Source organism: Miscanthus floridulus, chromosome 8 (genome assembly GCF_019320115.1).
Source record: "Miscanthus floridulus cultivar M001 chromosome 8, ASM1932011v1, whole genome shotgun sequence".
NCBI classification, from domain to species: Eukaryota; Viridiplantae; Streptophyta; class Magnoliopsida; order Poales; family Poaceae; genus Miscanthus; species Miscanthus floridulus.
In genome coordinates this window covers 115,977,138-115,995,178 of record NC_089587.1, presented here as the reverse complement: position 1 = coordinate 115,995,178, position 18,041 = coordinate 115,977,138, and the positions used below count along the sequence as shown (strand labels likewise).

At 53.5% G+C, this 18,041-nt stretch overlaps 1 pseudogene; it reads right to left on the bottom strand.

Annotated features, from left to right (window-relative positions):
- Positions 1-7,158: 7,158 nt before the first annotated feature.
- Positions 7,159-17,571, bottom strand: LOC136473336 (disease resistance protein RGA2-like; annotated as a pseudogene).
- Between the last annotated feature and the right edge of the window lie 470 nt (positions 17,572-18,041).

Here is an 18,041-nt window from a genome sequence, read left to right as displayed (position 1 = left end):
TGTGCCTGGAGCAAGCGAGCACGTACCTCCTGAAGGAATTCATCGCGGCTGGACAAGAGGGCATCGACGGTGTCCATGCGCGCGGATCCCAGCTCATAGGGCAGCAGCGCTGGAGGGGACCGGCCATAGACCACCGTGAACGGCGTTGTGCGGAGTGCCGAGTGGAACGCCGTGTTGTAGCAGTACTCTGCCCATGGAAGCCAGTCGAGCCAGTCCCAAGGCCGGTCCCCGGTGATGCAGCGAAGGTACATGGTGATGGTTTTGTTCACGGCCTCGGACTGGCCGTCTGTCTACTGGTGGAAGGCGGTGCTCATCCGTAACTAGACGCCTGCCCGCTTGAAGAGATCACGCCAAACGTGACCGGTGAACACCGGATCCCGGTCGCTGACAATGGACTCGGGGAACCCGTGCAGGCACACAATGTCGTGGAAGAATGCGCGTGCGACCGATGATGCCGTGTAGGGGTGGCCGAGCGGAATGAAATGGGCGTACTTCGAGAACCTGTCAACCACGGTTAGAATGACGCTCTTGCCGTGTACCTTGGGCAGTGCCTCCACGAAGTCCATCGCAATGTCCGCCCAGACGCGGGATGGTACCGACAATGGCTGGAGAAGGCCGGCTGGGTGCAGCGCCGACATTTTGTTCCGCTGACAAGTGGCATAGGAGCGGACGAAGTCGCTGATGGTGCGGCGGTCATGATCGAGGGCGAAGTTGGCGCGGAGACGTTGGAGCGTTTTCTGGACGCCCTCGTGGCCAGCCGTGTGGGCAAGCTGCAGGACGTCGGGAAGGACAGCCGAGGTGCTGGGGACAAAGACACGGCCTTTGTAGATGATGAGGCCGTTGCGGACGCTCCAGTTGTCCCCGTGGTCACCTGCAGCGACGGCGTCACACCGAGCACGTAGCGCGTCGTCGATGGTGAGCTCCTGGCGTGGCTCGTCGTAGAGGCTGAAAGCCGGTAACGAAATGGCCTCTAGGAGTGGCGCCAGGAGAGGCTCGTCGCCGTCGCGTCATGACAGAGCGTCTGCCACGGTGTTGAGCCGACCGGGATGATATTCGACCCTGAAATCAAAGCCAAAAAAGCTTGCTGATCCACTGATGTTGTGAGATCGTTGACAGCCGCTGATCCAGCATGTATTTCAATGCGTAGTGATCGGTGCGCACTACGAAAGCGTGCCCCCATAGATATGGGCGCCAGTGACGCACAGCTTGCACGAGTCCGATGAGCTCACGCTCGTAGGCGGCCACTTTGAGGTGACGCGCGGCGAACGGCTTGCTAAAAAAGGCCAGCGGTCCGGCTCCTTGATATAATACAGCACCGAACCCTAAACCTGAAGCATCACAGTCCACCACAAAGTCCTTGCTGAAATCTGGCAGGTGCAGGACAGGGGCAGCAGACAGGGCACTCTTTAGGGCGGCAAACGCCGCGGTAGCCGCCTCGGACCACCAGAATGCATCTTTCTTAAGAAGCTGGGTGAGCGGGCCCGCAATGGTGCCGAAGTTTTGTATAAAGCGCCGGTAATAGCCTGCTAAGCCTAGGAAGCCGCGCAGGCCACGCGCTGATCGTGGCTGTGGCCAGGTCTAGACTGCCTCCACCTTGGCCTCGTCCATGGCCACACCGTCGGCAGAAATCACGTGGCCCAGGTAGTGGACTGAAGAGGCGGCGAAGGCGCACTTGGAGCGCTTGAGGTGCAACTGGTGGTCTCGCAGGACGTCGAGGACTGTACGGAGGTGCTACAAGTGTTCGATCCAGGAGGCGTTGTAGATGAGAATGTCGTCGAAGAAGACGAGGACGCAGCGGCGCAAGAAAGGCTTGAGGACGAAGTTCATCAATGCCTAGAACATCGAGGGCGCGTTGGACAAGCCGAACGGCATGACCAAAAACTCAAAATGGCCATGGTGAGTGTGGAACGCCGTCTTGGCCACATCTTCAGGGTGGACGCGGACCTGATGGCACCTGGACCGAAGGTCCAGCTTCGTGAAGCGGGCACCGTGCAGCTCGTCCAGTAGTTCTTCCACAACCGAAATGGGAAACTTATCCTTGACTGTGGCTGTGTTGAGCGCCCGATAGTCGACACAAAACCTCCAGGTGGCATCCTATTTTTTGACCAGCAGAACTGGCACCGAGAAGGGGGATGTGCTAGGGCGGATGATGCCCTGCTGAAGCATCTGCTCACACTGGGCCTCTAGCTCATCCTTTTGCAACTGCGGGTATCTGTAGGGACGTACAGCCACAGGCTCGGTCGCCGGCTTGAGATGGATTCGATGATCACACGGACGCGCCGGGGGCAGACCCGACGACGAGGCGAAGATGTCGTCGTAGGCGTCCAGTAAGCGCTCCAGGAGTGCCAGCTCAATCCCGCGCGCAGCGTGGACGTGGGCGGCGTGCAAGCGGCCCATCGGAGGGATGTTAGTGCGGGTGGAGCCCACGCCCTTCCAGAGCACGCGCCGGCTGTGGTGTGTGAAGGCCATGCAGAGGTCGTCGAAGTCCCAGAGGATAGGCCCCAGGGTGCGCAGCCATGCGACCCCGAGAACCATGTCGTGGCAGTCAAGGGGGATGGAGTAGCAGTCCACCGTGAAGTACTCCTGGCCGATCCGGATGGCCACGTCGCGCGCGAGACCGCGACATGCCACGCGGTCACCGTTTGCCACCACAACGTGGGCGCCGCGGCTGTCCTAGAATTGGATGCCGGCGCGTCGAGCAGTTGCAGTGCTGATGAAATAGTGGGTCGAGCCGGAGTCCAGCAGCGCCGTGAACTCATGCTCGCTGATTTGGACACGAAGCTGCATGGTGTCCTCCGTTCGGATGCCCATGATCGCGGAGAGAGAAATCAGGGGCTCTTCTGGATCGAACGACTGCTGGGACGACACGGCCGCTGCCGGGACCACTTCGTCTTCCTCTGGTTCCTCGACGGTGTAGTCGGACACCTCAAGATAGAAGAGCCGGGCGCATTTGTGACCGCGGACATAGGGCTCGTCACAATTATAACAAAGCCCTTGTTTGCGGTGCTCCACCATCTCGTCCGGCGATAGGCGTTTGAAGGCGTGAGGTTGCTGTGCCGAGGAAGAGGATGCAGAGAGCGCTGATCCCTGAGAAAGCGCCGGGCCAGTCAGCGTGTGTTGGCCACCAGGGGAGCGTCGCGGCGCGCGCAGCGGCGGCGCCGACAGAGCGGGTAGGGCAGGCGCGTTACGTCGCTCGTAAGCGCGCGCCAGTCGCATGGTGCGCTGAAGGTCCTGCGGATCATGAAGCTCGACATCGACGCGGATGTGGTCTGGCAGCCCACCGATGAAGAGCTGAGTTTTCTGGAGTGGCGACAGATGGCCCGCGTGCGCCGCACGGGCCTGGAACGCCTCCATGTAGGTGTCCACCGTGGACGTGAAAGGCAGCCGCGCCAGGTCCGCCAGATGGTTGGTGCTGAGCGGCGGCCCAAAGCGCTGCTGGCACAGCAGCCTGAACTCCACCCACGACGGTCGACCGGCATCGTTCTCGAGGACAAGGTACCACTGTTGGGCTGTGCCGGTGAGGTGATAGGATGCCAGCCAGACTCGGTCGGCGTGGCGCGTCTGCTGACCATAGAAGAACTGTTCACATTTGTTCAGCCAGCCGAGCGGGTCATCTTTGACGTCGTATGTGGGGAACGAGAGTTTATGGAAGTGGGGGACGGCCGAGCCTGCTGGCTCAGGCGGTATGTGCGGCAGCGTGGGTGCAAGGTGCATGGGTGCAGTGGACATGGCCGCGGGTGGCGACGGAAACGGAGCACCCTGCATGATTGACGACAGGGACGGCACGGGTGAAGGTGAGGGAGGAAACGAGATGTGGGTAATCGGGATACCCATGGAGGATGGCGGTGGCGGGGACAACACTGCCCCCGCTGGTGCCGACCGGGTGGTGGCGGATGGCAGAGCCGGCGGGAACGGCGGCTGGTAGGGTTGCATGGAGACGAAGTCCGAGGCGGTCGGCCCAGACGGTGGTAATGGAGGGATGCCTCCATACCCGGGCAGACCATACTGGAACGGCTGTGACGAGGACGATGGACGACCCTCGAGCGCCGTCACACGCAGCAACAAATCGCCGAGCTGGCGCTGCATGCCATAGATGGCTGCTGTCAAAGCATTGAATGCCTCCGCGGGAGAGGCCGGCGGCTGAGAATAGGCAGGCGGCGCAGTAGGCACTAGTGCGGTGGAGGCGGGCGTGGCGGTGGTGGTGGCGGCGAGGGGCGCGGAGGAAGCGGCGGCGGTGGGAGCGACGGGGGCCGAGGAAGACATGGTCGATGATACCAGGATGTTACAGCCTCGGGACCTCAGGGCGTAGGGGTGCGAAGGGGGAAGCTAAGGCCTGGAGTCCCGGCGACGGATCAGCGGCGCCGTGCTCGGCGCCTGGATTGTCGGACGATGAACAGTAACGCGAACAGGGCAATGCCAAAGAGCGAGAGAGGTAATCTCAATTCTCTGGCTAAACTTTATTAAGCACAATAGTTCACTACTTATACTCCAATCCTAACAACTTTCAGCTAATACAAAGGGATAACAACCAAATGACTCAAAGCCAGAAAATCTCCTAAACTTTAGGATCTAGCAACTGACCTGGCTGGTGACCGCGCCCTGGCCTGGCTCGGTGCCTTGGCCCGCCCTTGGCCTGTTCCCCAGCTCAGCCACTAGCCCTCTTCTTCCTTGTGTAGACGTTGCCTACCATAACAATGGACCCAGAGTCCAATTTTCTCAAATGGACCTCTATTCGTGATGGAAGACACATACATCTTAAAAAAAAAATATGCGGTCAACAAATATATCAATGTAAGCACATATATGGTCCCACAAAATATTACCTTTTCTAGATCAGTAGATCAGTTGTGCGATTAATTTTAGGTACACAATGTCGTCAATCAAGGATAGAGGTCCATAAGAGAACTGGACCCTGGGTCCATGCAATTTTATTCCGCTATGCAATTTTATTCCTAATGGCCTTCTCGTAGAAGACTGCATGAATCATTCCTCCAACTTAGGTTCAGTTTGGTATAAAACTCAAGGATGTTAAGCCATCCTGTTAAGATAAAGACCCTCTTTAGCCTGTTTTTTTAGCTTCTCCACCGGAAATCAAAAGCCCGCCAAACATACACAGTTTGTGTATTCTATTCTGTATGTTTTACGATTTATTGTATTATTAATGCCTTTATATTTGGGTTGGTAAAAGGTATAAAAACTCGGTTTGACTTCGTGAAATAGAAATACATAAAGGGCAGTAATTTTTTAAGTATATCATGTTGATGCCTTTTATGTTTCAGTAAATCAAATGAAAAACTCAGTTTGATTATGAAGCACATAGACACGGTAGTAAATCGACCACCCAAACTTAGTACTCATGATGGGAAGATCATTAAGAATCCAATTGAGATAATCTGTCATGCGGGGGCCTTAATGCGTTTTTGGACAGGTCTCTACGCTGAAGTTGACAGGAAGCTGCTTATCAATGGAGTGAATACAATGCTCAAGGTGGCGTCGGATCTACTTCTCTCCCAGCGTCAACATAAGGAGCAATGCAAGCGCTTGAAGCAAGACGGTGGTCAGGACGAGGAAGACCAGCATCAGTGAAAAGGAAAACTCTGCTGCTATATGGGAAAGTTGTTGGGATAGTGGTTCCGCTTGCAAACTGCTTCTGAACTGTCTTTTGCTTGGCCCCGAAGTGTGGTCATTTTCTAGCTGGTCTGTAATAACTGGTGTCTATCTTCTGCTGTCATTTCGAGGAGCTTAAACTCTAGTTTGGTTTCTGTAGCGGCTGTGGCCTGGCTCTGAGACAGAGCTCAGAACATCTGGGAACCTGCCCCTCCCTTATATCCCCCTGTCTATGCCTTTTCTTAACATTCGCCTGTATTTCCGTTTGATATGAATGGAAATGGGGCTTTGCCTCTTCTGGAAGAAAAAAATACTTAGTACTCATTCCGTCTTGGAATGATAATTATATTGGTCAAATTTTACTAACTTTAACAAACAATTATTTAAATTATACATTAGTTTAAGACATAAAACTTACATGAATAGGTTTTTATTTAAAGTGTCTATGAGATTATACTAATTCTTTAGCAAATGACAATATACTGTAAGAAACACTTAGGATTAAAATCTTTTTTCTCTAATCAAATATGCTTATCACCACTAGAGGAGTTTTTTTTTTAATCTCGCCAGAGGGAGTATTACTTAGATAGTTCCCGATACATTTTTTATTGTGATGAGGAAACTAACAGGGATGAGCCGGTCCGTTAGTGAGAGAAGTGGGCTGGAATCAGCCCAGCAGAGGAGTGCGGGCTAGCAAATAAAAGAGAGACCGAAACTCTGGATATTTTTTAGGGGTAGAGATGTATGCAATGGCCAAATCAACTTTTGTAATTTGCGTGTAAAAGAGCTGAGCCTAACCAATTTTCTCAACACGAGTTTTCCCCCGTCCCTTACCAAAGTTGCTCGATGAGTTCTCTTGTCTTAAATTCAAATAACAAGCGCATAAAACGAAATGTCTATCAGGGATAAAATCAATAACTCAGACAGGAAGGATTTTCATAAACAAAAACAAGTCTCCCCCCATGCCCAAGTTCAGTGTGAAATGTGAGCAGAAATTTAAATCATATTTGCTGGGAATATCAATGAAGAAAAGCAAGCTTCTCGGGTAAAATTATATCCAACAATAAAACAAAATAATGCTTCATTCAGAGCAGAGTCAGATACGTTCTATTAAATTAGTGTAAAACAAATAAAACTAACAAAAATCCTTATGACTGAACCACATGTTTCAAACAATCAAACCGTGTATCAGAGGAATTATCCGAGCCCAAACTTTAGCGTTCCAATGCAATATCCAAAAAGGATTGCATAACCAGGCATCTCACTGCAAAGGGCGTTCAAGCTAGCAGATTATGGAGTAGTATTATAACTAAATATGGATCACACATAATTACATATCATTACGCACCTTGAGAGTTCTCGTGACTGAACCCAAGCTCCTAGAAACCTGCCATCAAGTGCACAAATTCCTTCCCAAGATTCCATCTGACTATCTGAGCATGAAAAGCTCCATGGCAGGTGTGATTCAGAATCACTCTGTGGCGTAGACTCAAACAGCAGCACTACCTGAGCAAGTTTTTTGGCCATATTAGCCTACGACTCTTTTGTGTAGTAATGTCAAGTTAGAAGAAACAGCAAACAAGAGTTACAGTGGTTGAGCAAAATCCTAATTTCGAACTCTGCACCAACCTCAACTCCATAGGCTTATTCAATCTGCTACGCTCCAGTCTCATCTTCTCCTATTCCTGTTAATGGGCAAGCCAACCACAATCTATATTAGTTTGGTAAACTACTGCTTATTCAATCTGTATATATAATTACAATGCACAAAAGAATAGAAATGTATAAAAATGTATTTAGTACCTTCCCTAAATTATATAGTATGGAACTATGGAATGTCAAGCACAAGAATCGAGTGATGGACATTTTAGAGTAAGGAAACACAAAACAGGCACCTGAAATAGAGACGCAACATCTTGCACACAGTTATGAATTTGCTTGGACGTCTATCAACATAGACACACCTGACATTTTTTATTTTCCTGCACTGTTCCTTTAGTTCAACACTGCAGTTGCTCACATAAAGCTCCTGCAGTGAAGCTGGAAGGCCCTTTTCTGGTAGTGATTGTAGTCCTGGACAAGCCTTGATTGACAACTTCTTAAGGGATTGAAAGCAATACAACTCATTGGGCAGCGATTGAAGATCAGGGCAATAGCAGAAGTCAAGTACTTGGAGAGATGTAAGGTGACCAAGTGCTTTCTCCTGTTCTTCTGTGAAGGCTCTCACATTATTGGCCTGCATAATAGTGACGAGAAAGTAAAAACCATTACATATTGTGCAAGTTCGTCAATTCAATACTTTAATGCAACAACTGTTGGTCATTACCATGAAAAACACAACATGTTGAAGAAACGGGAGCTTCTTGCAAATACATGTTTTAAAGAATGAGGTGTTGTCAATCTCAAGCTTCTCCAGATGCAATGGGAAATCAAGGCCCTGGCTCTCCCCATTAGCTGAAGGTTCCCAAGGCTTAGACAAACTGGGACATTCAAAAATCCGCAGATGCCGCTTTAAACTGGCGAGGGACTGCAAGCCCTCTAGAACGGACAACCGGACGCATTTATCAATAATCAACGTTTTTAAAGATTTGCATGAATGAAGGTCAAGAGAGGTCAGCTCTGGACTCTTAGATATTTCCAAGTTGGACAATGAGGCGAGATTAGAGAGCATGAAGGGCCATAATTTGTCATGCATACGAGAAACCATAAGGTCCTTTAGTGATGGTGGTAGAAGAGAATGGTTGTGCTTGGATCTCTCTTTCTCAATGGTCATTGTGACCATAAGCTGTGGGCATCCTGTTATGCGTAGCGTAGTGAGAGAGAGAAATTCATGAAAAATTTCTTTGCAGAGAACCAGATCCGAGAAGTCTTCTATGCACAAATATTGAAGCCGATGTGAGGTATCTGATGGGATCTGTAACAAGCCATCAGTTGTCTGCTTATGGCAGTTAGATGTTGAGGAGCTGGCAGTCCCAGTAATCAGACCACCAACTGCTATAGATGTTATGTTTGGGCACTTCGTAATTGTCAAGCAAACCATAAAGTGCAGTTGTGACAACACGCGAGTTAACATCTTCCCTGTGATGCCACATGCTCGGATTACAAGCTTCTTAAGTAATGATGGGAAACAAAACCTGACTTCATATTGGCTATATGAATACAATGGCAAGGATAGCCTTGTGCAATCCACAATTACCAATCTCTCTAACGAGACAAGTTTTTTAAAACTTTCACATGATAAATATGCAAGATCCAAGCAGCTCTCAATCGTTAATTTCTCAAGAATACTCAGACTACATTCAGTCAATAATAATATATCATCCAAGGTTCTTTGGGCGATACATCCCTTGATAAACAATGCTTTCATGAATAATCTGATGTAAGGAAATGATCCTACTCCCTCTATAGATATTGTGGATAGAGACTTCACCTGACCAAATGGGGGTAAATTCATTAGCCGAGGACAGTTGTAGATCGTAACTTCGCGGAGATAGCCAAATGAACAGAAGCATTCATTTTTAGATGAACATTGTGACAATGGAAATGCCATTAGTTCAGGACAGTCCCTCTAGACATGGAAACAGGACCTGCTTTTCAGAACCAGTCCAGTACTCCAGTAGTTACAGGATACCGTAGGTACTTCCCTTGATGCAGGCAACTGAATCAAATACAGTTTTCTAAGAAATGGAAATTGTCCAAGTGGTGGAAGGATCTCCCATTTTGTGCAATTCTCAAGACTGATAGACTCTAAGCAGATGAAAGAAAGATTGGAACACAACCATGTCGGAGAAGAAATACCTCCATACCCTGTTATATGAAACCGCTTGAGCCTGGAATGTGGATGAAGGCCCTCAAGCACATCAGCCTCAGTTATGCACCTCACCACACACCGATTACTGGACCATGACAGGAGCAAATCCTGTAGGTATGTTTTATCCTTTAATCCAGCACTTTGAGACTCATCCTTGCTTCCCACATTCTCTAGATTATAAATTTCGAGTGACCCACCCAATTCTCTTAACCCATTTAACTGTCCTATTTCAAAATCAGTAGTCTTTCCTACTCGGATGACCTTTAATTCCTGGAGAAACTTTAATCTACCAACCCCAGCAATCATTGCATGCAATTCACCTCGAGCAACAAAATGTCTCAAGTTGACAAGGTTATTCATGCATCCTGGTAAAGCAGAAAGGTGAACCCAAAACTCTACATCAAGGACCTGTAGATGATAAAGTTGACATATAACCTCTGGAAAAGGCTCAGTAGGACCACTGGATATTAGTTCAAGGTAGCGTAGATGGATCAACTTACTGAAGTTTCTAAGGAGAAAGTCTATGTTATAAGTTAGTGTGGGTAATCTCAGAACACGTAGATGATGCACATCTTTGAATACATGGGAAAAGGTTTCAGAAAACGCAGCATCATACTTTCCAAATAGCATTAAAGTGCTCAAATTTCTTGTTTGCACCGAATCTCCAATGTAAGCCAGCTTCCTCTGAAATGTATCATTAGGATAAAATCTTCGATCATCTGCGTTCCACTTATAAGCATATCTCACATTTATAGATAAATGTTGAATAGTTGGAAAGAATGTTGTATTTGTTGAACCAAAACTGTCAATTACAAGACACTCATCTGATGAAACTATCAATGCAAGGTCATGCATTAGATCATGCATAGAGTAATAAACACTTCTTTAAAAAAAAACCCTATCCACCAAATCATTCAAATATTGATGCCCAGTCTCCTCCATTCTCAAGTTTTTAGAAGAAACCAAACCTTGTGATGTCCAAATGCGAACTAACTCCAGTGCATCAAAACTGTGACCCTTGGGAAACAATGCACAATATGAAAAACATCTTTGGAGATGAAAAGGCAAGTGTATATAACTAACTTTGAGTGCTGGGATGATATCATCTGGCCCCTGCTGCAGTTTCCATTCATCACTTTGTAATATTTCCATCCACTGTCCACCATCAAGGCTTCTTTTCAAAAGTGCACCAACACTTTTTGCTGCTAAGGGGTATCCCTTCAACCTTTTAGCTATGTTCTGCCCAATAATCTGCAAATTCCAGTGTCCTTCATATTTCTCATCACCAAATACACATGACTTGAACAGAAGCCAAAAGTCATCATCTTCCAAGCCATCCAAATGGATGGGATCCATCGTAGCAATCATTTTCACCACAGAGTGATTTCTTGTTGTGACCAAGATCACACTACCCTTCAGTAAACTTGATAGGATTTCGGATCCTACCGGCGATTGGTCGGAGGTTGTAAGGGTGAGAGATCGGGGGACGAGCTCGGCGACGGCTCTAGGGCGCCGTCCTTGCAGCTGGTCGCGAGGAAGAGCGAGGAACGCGACGAAGGCGCTACAGTATCGCAGTACTGTTCACGGGAGAGAAAGAGAACTCGGCGGCTAGGGTTTCTCCCGGCTCCCTTCAGGAAGCCGGAAACAATAATATGTTTCTGCTTACCAAATTAGTCCCTGATCACAAGTATTTATCTCGTCTATTGAAATATGAAAATAACCCCCTGATTCTATAGAAATTATCTAGACTTAGCCACTAATACCCTTTCGCCGGCCATAATGCATGCCGGTCATAACATCTCTCCCCGCCTGCGCAAACAGCTCGTCCTCGAGCTGAAAGTCGGGGAAGTGAACACGGAAATCCTCCAAGGGCTCCCAAGTAGCGTCGTCGTTCGGAAGCCCACGCCACTTGATCAACACATGCCAGACTCCACGGCGCTGCTGCGCCCGTAACGCCCGAGCCGGCTCCGGAGACAGCCGGCCATCGACGGTCGGCGGCAGCGCGCCTGGCAGTGCTGGCGGCTCCCCCCGATGGCGCTTTAGGAGGCTCACATGAAAGACATTGTGGAGCCGGGCACCCTCAGGAAGCTCCAGGCGGTACGCAACAGCGCCCACGCGTTCCAGGACCCAGAACGGCCCGGCGTAACGCGGCCCGAGCTTGTGCTTGGCGCGGGGGTCCAGCGACTGCGTAGTGCGGTGAAGTAGGCGCAGCCAGACCCAATCGTCGACGGCGAACTCGATATCGCGGTGGCCAGCGTCGTAGTACCGCTTGGCGAGCTGCTGGGCCTGTAGTAGACGTTGACGAACCTCCGCGAGAATCTCGTCGCGGCCACGGAGGAGGGCGTCAGCAACCTCCGTGCGCGCCGTCCCCGGCTGGTACGGCACCATGGGCGATGGCGGGCGGCCGTAGACGACCTCGAACGGCGACGCGCGAAGGGCGGTGTGGAAGGAAGTATTATAACAATACTCCGCCCACGAGAGCCAGTCCACCCATGCGCGAGGACGATCACCTGTAACACAGCGCAAGTACATAGCAATCACCTTGTTAACCACCTCGGACTGGCCGTCGGTCTGCGGGTGGAACGCCGTGCTGAGGCGCAACTTGACGCCCGCCATCCGGAAGAGATCACGCCAGACATGCCCGGTAAACACCGGATCCCGATCACTGACGATGGATGTGGGAAACCCGTGCAACCAGACGATGCCGTCGAAGAATGCCCGAGCGACGGAGGTGGCCGTATATGGGTGGCCCAGCGCAATGAAATGCGCATACTTCGAGAAGCGATCCACCACCGTCAAGATGACCGACTTGCCGCCCACCTTGGGGAGGCCCTCGATGAAATCCATGGAGACGTCCGCCCACACTTGGGACGGCACCTCCAAGGGCTGCAGCAGCCCAGCAGGCCGTAGAGACTCCGTCTTGTTGCGCTGGCACACCTCACAGGACCGCACCCAGTCTTGCACCAGGGTGCGATCGCCGGGAACGAAGAAGTCGGAGCGAAGGCGGTGGAGAGTCTTCTGGACGCCCTCGTGGCTAGCGGAGTGGGCCAGCGAGAGCACCTGGTGGCGCAGATCACCGTGGTCGGGCACGAAGATGCGGCGCCCGTGGAGAAGCAGCCCGGCGTCCGAGCGCCAGGGCGCCTGCAGCTCGCCGGCCGCCAACTGCTGTTGCAGCAGCTGCGCATCAGCCGCCGTCACAGTCGCGCGGCGGATGTCATCGATGAAGGCGAAGGAGGGGCCCGAGATGGCGCACGCACTAGCGCCCCCTTCCCCGCCCGAGTCGGCCACTGACTCGGTGTCGCGGCGGGACAGGGCGTCAGCCACCGTGTTCAGCCGGCCAGGGCGGTATTCGACGGTGAAGTCGAACCCAAACAGCTTGCTGATCCATTGGTGCTGGGGTACCATCGACAGGCGCTGGTCCAACAAAAACTTCAAACTGTAATGGTCAGTGCGGATGAGAAAATGACGACCCCAGAGGTACGGCCGCCAACGGCGCACCGCTTGCACCAAACCAATCAATTCGCGCTCATACGCCGCCAGCTTCAAGTGACGAGCCGCGAAGGGACGGCTGAAGAAAGCGAGGGGCCCGGCGCCCTGATGCAGGACGGCACCAAACCCCACGCCCGAAGCATCGCAGTCCACCATGAACAACTGGTCGAAATCCGGCATTTGGAGGACCGGTCCGGTAGTGAGGGCGCGCTTGAGCGCCTGGAACGCCTCCGCCGCCTCAGTGTCCCACACAAACACGTCTCGCCGCAAGAGACGCGTAAGCGGGGCAGCGATGAGGCCGAAGTCCCGGATGAATTTCCGGTAGTAGCCGGCGAGGCCCAGGAACCCCCGGAGGGCCCGGGCGCCACGCGGAGGGGGCCACGCCGCGACGGCAGCCACCTTGTCGGCGTCCATAGCGACGCCCGCAGCAGAGATGACGTGGCCAAGGTAGGCCACCAACGTCGCGTCGAAGGAGCACTTCGAGCGCTTAAGGTGCAGGCGGTGAGCACGCAGCGCGTTGAGGACGATGGCGATGTGCTGCAGATGCTCCGCCCATGATGAGCTATAGATCAGAATGTCGTCAAAGAAGACGAGCACAAACCTTCGCAGGAGCGGTCGGAGAACGTCATTCATCAGGGCCTGGAATGTCGCCGGAGCATTGGAGAGGCCAAAGGGCATCACCAGGAACTCGTAGTGCCCGTGGTGGGTGCGGAACGCCGTCTTGGCGATGTCGTCCGGGTGCATGCGCACCTGGTGGTAGCCCGAGCGCAGATCGAGCTTAGTGAAGAATTGAGCCCCATGGAGCTCGTCAAGCAGCTCGTCCACCACCGGGATCGGAAACTTGTCCTTGGACGTCTTGGCGTTGAGGGCGCGATAGTCGATGCAGAAACGCCACGAATTGTCCGCCTTGCGGACCAACAGCACCAGGGCTGAAAATGGCGACGTGCTGGGCCGAATAATCCCCTGAGCCAGCATATCGCGACACTGGCGCTCCAGCTCATCCTTCTGGAGCTGTGGGTACCGGTACGGGCGCACTGCCACAGGCGTCATCCCCGGAAGGAGAAGGATGCGGTGGTCGTATGAGCGGGGAGGCGGAAGGCCCTGAGGCTCGGCGAAGATGGCGGCGTGCTGCTGTAGGAGGCGGTCTAGCAGGGGCTGCTCGGAGACAGCCGCCGCTGCCGCAGTGGGCGCCTGCGACGCCGCGTCGGTGGCGCCACCCTCACCGCTCCAGAAGATGTGCCTGCCCTGGCGCTAGAACGATAGCGTCATCGCCTCGAAGTCCCACAGGAGAGGACCCAAGGTCTTCAGGAAGTCGACGCCGAGGATGAAGTCGAAGCACCCCAAGTCGAGGCCGACGCACGTGATGGCGAAGGACTCGGACCCGACGACGAGGGGTACGTTGCGCGCGATGCCCACACACGGAAGTCGATCTCCGTTGGCGACGGTTACGCGGAGCTGAGCACCCCCCGAGGCACAAAGACCCAGGCGGCGCATGGTGGCACTCTGAAGGTAGTTGTGGGTGGAGCCTGTGTCAAGAAGCGCTAGCAAGCGCACGCCCTTGATGGAGACCGGCAGCAGCATAGTGTTTTCCGTGCGGATGCCGGCCACTGCATGGAGGGACACCACCAAGGCATTAGCTGCTGTAGGTTCGACGGCCTGTTCCTCCTCCGTCGGATGAGGCTCATCAGCCGCCGCGTCGGCTGCCAGGAGGTCCTCGTCAATGTAATCAGCAGCCTCCAAGTAGAAGAGCCGTGGGCACACATGGCCACGGACGTAGGGTTCGTCACAGTTGAAGCAAAGGCCCTGCCAGCGACGTTCAGCCATCTCCGCCGGGGAGAGACGACGGAAAGGGCGAGCGCCAGCCGCGGGCGCCTGCTGGGTGTTGGGCGCGGCCTACGCGGCAGCCCCGGCCTGCCCGTGGCCTCCTCCAGGGGCGCGCGGCGGTGGCAGCAGCACCTGCCGCTGCTGCGGCCGTGGTCCCCGGGAAGGGACCGGAGGAGCGACCGCCGCGGCGCGACGTTCAAATGCCCGGGCGAGGTACATAGCCGTCTGGAGATTCTGCGGATCGCGGAGCTCGACATCCACCTTGATGTGCTCGGGGAGACCACCCACGAACAGCTCCGCCTTCTGAGGTCCGGAGATGTTCCGAGAGTGGCAGAGTACCGCGTTGAAGCGCTGCGAGTACTCCTGAACCGTCGACAGGAAGGGCAGCCGCGCCAGCTCGGAGATACAAGTATTCCGCACGGCCGGCCCGAACTGGAGGTTGCACAAGGACCTGAAGCGATCCCACGGCGGCATGCCCTCATCTTGTTCCAGGGTGTAATACCACGTCTGTGCTGCGCCCTTAAGATGGTAGGACGCGAGCCACGTCCGGTCGGACGCCAAGGTGCGCTGCCCGCGAAAAAACTGCTCACACTGATTGAGCCAGTTCAGCGGGTCCTCAGAGCCGTCATATGTGGCGAACTCCAGCTTGTAGAACTTCGGCGGTAGCCGGTCGGAAACGGCGTCAGCACCGGCAGCGGCCGCAGCTGCCGCTGCTGCGTCGGCCGAGGCAGACACTCCAGCGTCGGTTGCTGCCAGGGACGCCTCCAGGATGAGAGTGCCGTCCATGCCGCCGTAGAGGACGCCGGAGACCGACGGGGCGGCGTGGAACGCCGGCGCAGCTGTGCTGGCCGAGTATGGAAAGGACGGCTGCGGCGTCGTGGACGTATAGATCGGGGCCGACGTGGCCATCGCCCACGTCGGGATCGGGGACGGCGAGTGAGGGAATTGGATTTGGTGGATGGGAACAGATGACGTGCGGGGTGGGGGTTGGTGGGACGACGGCGGCGGCATGCCATACGGGTACGTGATTGCGAGGGTGGGCGTTGGCGCGGCCAGGGACGGGGGTGGCGGCGGCATGGGGAAAAGGTGCGGAAGCGGCGGCTGTGGTGGTGATCGCTGGGCGTGGAGCAGTTCCTGGAGGACGCCCCGCACCTCCTCCATGGAGGCCTGCATGGCCGCCATGTTCTGGCTCAGCCCGGCAATGGCCACCGAGGTCTGTTCCTGGGACAGGAGAATGACGGGAGCGCTCGCGCCCGCTGAGTGGGCGACGATCGCCCCAGAGGTCATGGGGGCAACGAGCGAGGTGGAGGGCGGCGGCGATGATGGGCGTGGCGGCGCGGACAGCGGAGGAGAGGGCGCGGGTGGGTAAAGCGAGGCCGAGGGCTGGGGACCTGACAGCTCTGATACCAGGTTGATAGGATTTCGGATCCTACCGGCGATTGGTCGGAGGTTGTAAGGGTGAGAGATCGGGGGACGAGCTCGGCGACGGCTCTAGGGTGCCGTCCTTGCAGCTGGTCGCGAGGAAGAGCGAGGAACGCGACGAAGGCGCTACAGTATCGCAGTACTGTTCACGGGAGAGAAAGAGAACTCGGCGGCTAGGGTTTCTCCCGGCTCCCTTCAGGAAGCCGGAAACAATAATATGTTTCTGCTTACCAAATTAGTCCCTGATCACAAGTATTTATCTCGTCTATTGAAATATGAAAATAACCCCCTGATTCTATAGAAATTATCTAGACTTAGCCACTAATACCTTTTCGCCGGCCATAATGCATGCCGGTCATAACAAAACTACACCTCAGGGGTGCTAAAAGCTTCTCCCACCGGCTTTTATCATTGTCTTCCCACATATCATCCAAAACAAGTAGCAGTCGCTTAGACTTCACACTCTGCTCAAGAATCTCTTGAAGCTTATTCAGGTTGATAATTTCATCATGCTTGCTCACACCATCCGACAGACATTCCAGCATCTCACGAGTGAGTCTTACTTCATCAAAATGGATGGAGACTGATATCCATATCCGCTTGCTGAAGTGATCCTGCACTACTGCATCATTATACACTAGCTGTGCTAACGTAGTTTTCCCAATGCCACCATTCCCCACGATTGGAAGAACCGATAAATGTACATCACAGGCCTCCTTGCTTGTCAGCATCGCCACAATGCGCTTCTTCACGGTGTCCCTCCCAAACACCTTCAGCTCCGTGATGAAAGATGTTGTCTGCCCCCGTGGATGCACATAAGCATCATGGCATCCCAAATCAACAAAAGCATCCAACTTTTCCAGCTTGATTGCTTCGCGGACATCATTCCCAGCCTCACACATCTGCTCCAAAATTTCCTTTATTCTACCAGTAGTATCGTTATCTCCTAGGCGTGCCCTCTTGGCAGTGGCACCCCGAATCTTGGAGATGGCTGATTGGACAGCTGATATTGAAGAACAAGAGTCACTAGCCTGGTCCGGATGGAGCTGGCGGTGGATCTGGTAATAGAGCATTTCGTCGAGCAGGTTGTCGGCATCGCCAGCGAGGCTGCGTAGACGCCGCAGGGAGCTGAGAAGTGCCTCGCCGCGAGCCCTGGGCACGCGTTCTTGTGCCGCGGAGAGGACGAGGTGCAGGCTCTGGAGGCGGGAACGGAGGCGGCGCACGTCGCTGCTGGGGTCGGCGTCCGAGCCGCTCGCGGCGGCGGCCCAGGCGGCGGCGATGCCATCGCCGACGAGCTTCTCCAGAACCACCTGGACAATCCAGGATGCCGCGCCCACCGCGTCCATGGGCGGCCGCCGGCGACGGGATCCAAGATGTGAAGCCTGTGTACAGTTGGAGACTTGGAGCACGGGCGAGCTTGTGTTCTGTTTGACAAATGACAACGCGAGCCCTTTTCTTTGACCCAACGCTTTTCGCCCCGTTCGCTGGGTTAAGCGATCCTAAATTTCCAGCCAAAATAGTATTTTTCTCTTACATCAAACCAGCCAGCAATAATAATCTACGATCGTATACGATCGTTTCATCCCCAGCCGAACATGCTGTTTATCGCCAGCCTTGCTCGCCACATTCCCGAAGTCAAATTTTGGGGGTTGACCCCGGGCTAAAGTTTTAGTCGCCTAAAAACTAGTGTTTTTTGATCGGTAGCGTTACGATTTTTGAAGTTTAGAAAAAATAATATTACTATTCATCTATTTTAAAGCATGCCATTATAATTGACTTGACCCACCTGCAGGCGTACGGGACATACCGGTATTGTCGTCTGGACGATATTGCTCGTCTCTCCCGCACCCGCCACTCCTCCCTCTCTGTGTTTTCTTCTTCGTCTCCG